A 7,131-nucleotide genomic window follows, 5' to 3' on the forward strand; every position below is an offset into this window, starting at 1 on the left:
TGTCATATCTTGCCCTGTCTGACGTACATTAAGGAAACATCCCAGCCCAGATCAAGTCCATATGTCCAATATTAGCCTATATGTCCATTATAGTATGTAAGTTCCTCCTAGTATATAAATTCCTCTTCAGACTCACGCATTACATGCAATGACGCCAAATGCAGGAAGATCATAGGCCAGTGGGTAGAAAGTCTTGTGGACCCAGTGGTGGTGGAAGCATCTCAGCGCTGGTGTGAGTCTCCACATGGCTCCTCCAGCTCCAAGGCCCTGGGTACCACCAGCATAGCTCCATGTGGCTTGTCAACAGGAATGTCTTGCAGGGAAGTGAGTATGTGTCCCGCCTCTAGCAAGCTTATCTCCTTAGTGCCTCCAGATGAGGACATCAAGCTACGTCCACCCCTTCACTCTTAATAGTCTCAAGCTGACAACAGATTATGTAATGACCACAGTGCCATCATGGAAAGTCCTGCAGACATGTCATTTTCCATTGTCTAGAGCAGGGGTCAGCAAACTGCAGCCGAGAGCCTCTGTGGCTCTTTCAATCCATACATGTGCCTCTGAAGTACAAATGGAAACATTGTTAAAGGATACGGTTCAGATAATGGCGATTGCATTTGTTTCTCAAGATATATTTATGGCTCTCAGATAGTTATTACATCATTTGCCAGCTCCTGATCTAGGGGTTCAAGTCCTAGATAGGAATTGCCAAATTGCCCTCCATGAGGTGATGATAAATCCACCTCCCCACCCCTTCAAGAAACAACTCCTGTTGCCGTCAAATCCATCTGTCTCGTGACCCCATGGGCTGCAGGGTAGACCTGTGCCATGGGGTTTCTTGGCTATCTTCTCTGTGGAAGCAAGTTGGCAGAACTTTCTCCCTCTGTGCAACTGGGGGGTTTGAACTACCTTTCAGTTACCATTCACCACCCAGGGGTCTTTTGGAGACAGGGTATGAGACTGTGACAGAGGAGGGCCACAAGAGAGCCTGCCCCCCCCCCCCAAAAAAAAAATCCAAGTCCACTGCCGTCAAATCTCTTCAGACTCATAGGACCCTCTAGGACAAAGTAGAACTTCCCCTGAGGATTCCCAAGGCTGCAAATCATTATAGGAGCAGAAGGCCCTGTCTTTCTCCTAAGGAGCCGCTGGTGGGTTCAAACTGCTGACCTTGGCAGTTAGCAGTCCAACAAGTAACCCACCACCCTACCAGCGCTCCTCACCAGAGAACAAAAATGTTGAAATCTGGTGGTCACCGTGCCATCAGAGTGATGGCAGTATGGGATTGGAACCAGACGCTCTTATCTGGTAGTCACGTGACTGCAGCTTTTGAGTCTGTAAAATGGGAGCAGAAATACACTTCAGGGCTAATTCATTAAGGATCTCAATTTTGAGCACCTACTATGTGCCTGGCATTGTGCTAGGCACTAGGAATACAGTGCTAGACAAGTCAGCAATTTCCTGCCCCCATAGTATGCACTGTCTTGAGAAGAGATAGCATCAAATGTTCCAGCTTAACAAGGTCTGGGAGGGAATTACCTTGTCCTGCTACAAAAAATACTTGTAAGTGAATGTCTTCAGTAAGTTATTTTCTCACAGTTGAGGCTACCAGGCCAAAAGGTTTCCTTTCTGTGTGGGCTTTTGTGTTAGTCCGAGTAGACTGGAGAAATGAATCCAGAGACACTCGTTCGTGTGTAAGAGAGAGCCTTACATCAAAGAGCAATTGAACATTGAGAAAACATCCCAGCCCAGTTCAGATCAAGTCCATCAGTCCGATATTTGCCCATATGTCCAATACCAATCTATAAATTCCTCTTCAGACTCATGAAACACATGCAATGACGCCGAATGCAGGAAGATCACAGGCCAGTGGATGGAAAGTCTTGTGGATCCAGTGGCACTAGAAGCTTCTCAGCACTGGTGTGGGTCTCCACATGGCTCTTCCAGCTCCCAGGGCTCTGGCTACATCAGGGTAGCTCCATGTGGCTTCTCAGCAAGCAGATCTCATAGGGAGTATGTGTCCCACCTCCAGTGAGATATTTATCTCCTTAGCGCCTCCAAATGAAGTCATCAAGCTGCGACCTGATTGACAGGCCAAACTCCACCCCTTTACTCTTAAGTCTCAAAATGACAACAGATTATGTAACTACCTCAGCTCTGGATAGAAGTCTGTCTCCTGTTAGCATTTGTATGTCTCACATTCCTTGGAAATCTCCAAGTGTCTTGGCATCAATTTTCCCTTGGGTCTCAAAGTCTTTCAGCACAGGGACCCTAGGTCCAAAGAGCCTGGGCTGTGTGTTCTTGGGGGTAGTGGGTTCGTTTGAGCTCTGCTTGCTTCTCTCGCATTTTTTCTCTTGCTGGATTAAAAGGTGTTTTATCTTGGCCACACCCCAAGAAAATTCCCCTTACATCAGATCAGGGTCTTAGGGTGTATGCTGTCTGGCAACGCAATGTTGGTGGTTCTAACCCACCAGCCGTTCCATGGGGAAAAGATGAGGCTATCTGTTCTTACAAAGATTTATAGTCTCAAAAACGCTATATAGGGTCACTATCAGTCCAACATAACTTGATGAGAAGAGGTTTGATTTGGGAGTGTATCTTGCCCTTGATCCTATTATTAGGTGATCATATCAGATCACATGTGGAGGGATCACACATTACTGCCACATTACATAGCCAAGCCACTGGGAGTCATGGCCCAGTCAAATGAGAAGATGGATTCAACAAATGTTTTGACGATGGAGCACACATACATATATAGCAGATGGGTCAGATGGTGGCAGAAAGTTGGGCACTGTGAGGAGGCATGAATCATGGTGATTTCCTGGATGTTTAGCTGAAGACATCACTACCTGTGAAGACACAAGAGGTAATTAACTGTGTTTCTGACATTAGAATGTGAGCACTGGAGAAGCCAGTTAGCAGTAGCATTTATCAATGTGCTGGGACACAATGAGAAGGGTCCTGGGACCACATTGATAACTCAGGGTAGAACCAGCCAACCAACCCACACTGTCAATCTTATAGGAAGGCTAGACTTCCGCTCTGGAGCAGTGCTGATTGGTGTGAGAGGGATGGACTTCTGGATGGTGGGCATGTCTTCTGTCTTTATCTGTGTTCTCTTGAGCAGCAAGCCCAGGGAAGTGTACATATAGATATATATGTAGAGAAATTCACTCCAAGAAAATGGCTTGTGCAAGCAGGAGGGCTGGCAAGTCCCCCAAACATAGTCAGACAACAGGTTGAGACTTCTGTTGGCTCACGGCTGCAGAAGCTGACACAGCTGAAACTGTGGGACAGGCAACTGACTGGAGGCCTCTGCTGCCTTTTGTACAGAGGTCAGATGTGGAAAGATCTCAGGAAAAATAGAGAGGCCTTGCCACAGCATCCATATACATATATATTGGATGCAGGCCACCCCCCCCCCCCCCAAGGAAACTGCCCTTCTGATTGGCTGCTCATCTCAGACCACAAAATGGAAGGAAGATTGATTACATTGTGTCTGGCAAAGCACTTAAAATCATAGCCTAGCCCAGCTGACACTTAACATTGACCATCACACCTTCTGTAGCTTTAGGGCTCAGAGGCCAGCAGCGCCCTTTTGCTGCAAAGATACGGTATGAGTTCTCTAAGTTATGCCTTCATGTGTGTGTTAGGCCGGGTTGACTAGAGAAGCAAATCCAGAGACACTTGTATGTGTAAGAGAGAACTTTATATTATAAAGAACAATTGTATATTGAGAAAGAATCCCAGCCCAGACCAGATCAAGTCCGTAAGTCCAATATTAGCCCATAAGTCTGATACTAGTCCATAAATCCCTCTTTAGACTCACGCAGCACATGCAATGATGCAGAATGCAGGAAGATCACAGGCTGGTGGGTGAAAATTCTTGTGGATCCAATGGAGGTAGAAGCATCACAGGGCTCACTTGGGTCCTAGCATGGCTCCACCTGGCTTGTCAACAGGAAGGTGAAACAGAAAGAGAGTGTGGCCCACCTCCAGGGGGAAAGAGGAAGTTCCCAGAATGCTCAAAGAAGACCATGCCTACAAGGACACATCGGCATGCTGTGACCTGACTGACAGGCTAGACTCCACCCCTACACTCTTAAAACCCTCAAACTGACGTGCGAGTATGTAACCACCACAATGTGTGCAGCAGTAATTAACACACACACACACACACACACACACACACACACACACACACACCCTTAATTTCTGGTTTCTTTACTGCACACCTACACTGAGATCATGTGTGTGAAGTGAGATCATTCTTTTAATAAAGATAACTTTTGTTTCTTAATAAAAGACATTTAACGGCGTTTATTTTGCTGAGATCATTTGCCATCAAGAGCAGTTGTGGTCAGCGGCCGTGTTTGCTGCTGGACTTGTGGACATCAGAGACTTCGTACTGAGTGGAACTGTCCACAACCTAGACTTCAGACCAGTGGTTCTCAACCTTCCTCATGCCACAACCCTTTCATACAGTTTCTCATGTTGTGGTGATCCCCCAGCCATAAAATTATTTTCGTTGTCATTTTGCTATTGTTACGAATCGTCGTGTAAATACCTGAGAGGCAGGATCTAGTTTCATTGTTACAAATTGAAGATAATGAAAGCAAAGTGATTCGTCACAAAACAATATGTAATTATATATTGTGAAATATTTGTGCTTTCTGGTGGTCTTAGGCAGCCCCTGTGAAAGGGTCGTTTGACCCCTAGAGGGGTTGTGACCCACAGATTGAGAACCACTGATCTAGCGCCCATGTGAATACTGGACCTTCCAGGCTCTCTAGGTCTATACACCCAGTTGTCCACATGGGGGCTCATCTCACCTGCGTCTCAGCATCTCCAACTGCCAGTTCCAAAGGAGTGTTAAGATCCGGGGCGAGATGGATGACTGTCTAACCCCAATTGATATATTGGATGTGTAAGATACGGCAAAAAGTAAGGCTTCCTGGTGGCTGTGGATAAAGGGGAGCAAGTATCAAGGAGTTCAAGAAGAAAATGTTCTGAAACTGACTGTGGTATCCTTTGTACAACACTGCTTGATGTGATTGAACTATGGAATGTTATGATATCTGTAAGAGCTCCCAATAAAATGATATATTTTTAAAAAGATAATTGGCTAGAACACTAGTTTCCAGCATTTCTAGAAAGAGTAAGGTCTAAGATCTTGTATTTAAAAGAATATGTAGGAAAGACAGTTAACCTCAAAAGGCCAGAAACATCTTTGAATGGAGACTGTGTCTTGTCAGTGCTCACAAGTCAGCGCCTTCCTCCGCTCCCAGTTCCAGGAGGAATGTTCTGGACGGCTCAATGTCTTCCTCTTCGCTGTGGAATTCCTCCACACGCACCCCAAGCCCTTCCCCCCGCTCTGCGAGCTCAACCTGAGGACAGTATGACTCAAACTTGGGAAGCTGTCAAAAAAGTCGTTGAGGGAACTAGAAAATAAACATGACAAAGTCTTTGATTTTTAATGTGTGGGCATAAAAAAAACTGAATATCAAGCTTCAGTATGAGACCCAAAAATGTAGAGTAAAAAATCTGTGGAGGCAATTTCCCCCTCCGTTTTTACTGCTACCCCAGGTTGAAAGTGGCGGAGTGGTTTACACGCTGGGCTGCTAACTGCAAGATGGGCAGTTCAAAACTACCAGCTACTCCATGGGAGAAAGATGAGGCTTCCTACTCTTCTGAAGAGTTAATGCCTCAGAAACCCACAGGAGCTGTATTTCTCTGTTCTGAGGGTCGCTGTAAGTCGGAATGTCCTCGATGCTAGTGGGTGTTTTTGCTTACTGCTAACTCCTCTGGCTGTTCCCACACCCACAGCCCCTCTAGACTTGCCCTGCGTGGACAGGGAGGGGGTTGAGGAGGACTGAGAGACCAGGACACTGCCAATGGAGAGCTTTGCTGTTCTCAATAATGGCTCAGGCTCAGGGTAACCCAGAAGGGGCCTGGGACTCAAGGTTAAACCAGCTAGAAGTCCCTGGGAGACCCGGGCAGTGGGAATGTTGCAGAACCCCCACCCCCCATCCCGCCGCCACCCTTTCCCACCATGAGACAGTGAGGGTGCGTCTCAGTGAGTGCCTAATCCAGAGGAGGGACTCATTCCAAATGTGCTTTGTAGCATCAGGAAGGTGTGACCAAGGGGACACGTGCCACCCCTGCAGTTCTAATGAGTGTTAGCCCCCCAACACATACATACCACCTGGGAGAAGTCGGTGGAGGTGGAAGGGGATTCTGAATGAATGTCGTTATTAGGCATTCATAATAGGAGACGATTCTTTTTAAAACGATAAACTATCAAATTGTATGATGTGTGAATTATATGCCAATAAAACTGTTAAAAAAACAAACACATCGAGTTAAGTTCTGCAGCCTCAGCTCATGATACAAAAAGAAAAATATCCTATCCACGTGTTTTGTTATTTTTGTGGCTTTTAAAAGCGCATTTTCCAACCTCATGGTATTATGGGAAGCCTTGGTTGCTTCTCCCAGGTCTCTTATGATCTGTGGTCACTAGAGGGCGCATGGAGACAGAGAAGACCTGAAGGAGGCGGCGCTCAGGCTGTGAAGGTAAGACCAGAGTTTTTTGCTGTTCCCAGGCTAACAATTCAGCACCTGTACATTGAACTGAGAGGGTGGTCCAGCACCAGAAAATGCCCAGGACATAGTTCTGGCCACTCACATTGCAGTCTCTTCTTGGGGACCAGAGGAGCCTTTATATGTCCTGGCTACAGATTGAACTTCTAGCCCTGCTCTCTGCAGCTCACACACACCAGACAGGCTGTGGGAAAAGAATGGAGCTTTCTGCTCTCCTCAAATTCACAGCCTCAGAAACACACACGGGACAGTTCTACAACATCCTGTAGGGTTGCTATGAGTTGGGACATGAGGTGGCTACCCCACCCCCCGCGGGGAAAAAAAACGGAAAAAATCTCTGCTGGGGGGACCTTTCATAGTTGCATTTTTCCCTCCAGACAAGCACAAGCCAGTTGTTCTGAGTTAGTGCAATCAGTGTCATCACCTGGGAAGGTTCTCTCTGGTCACAGTGAATTTTATTGTAAAAAGAAGTTTTGCTTGAACCTCTTTGTGTGTGTGTGTGTGTGTGTGTGTGTGTGTGTGTGTGTGTGTGTG

This window comes from Echinops telfairi, unplaced genomic scaffold (assembly GCF_000313985.2).
Source record: "Echinops telfairi isolate 266 unplaced genomic scaffold, ASM31398v2 ScPeMD7_4225;HRSCAF=4972, whole genome shotgun sequence".
Taxonomy (NCBI): domain Eukaryota; kingdom Metazoa; phylum Chordata; class Mammalia; order Afrosoricida; family Tenrecidae; genus Echinops; species Echinops telfairi.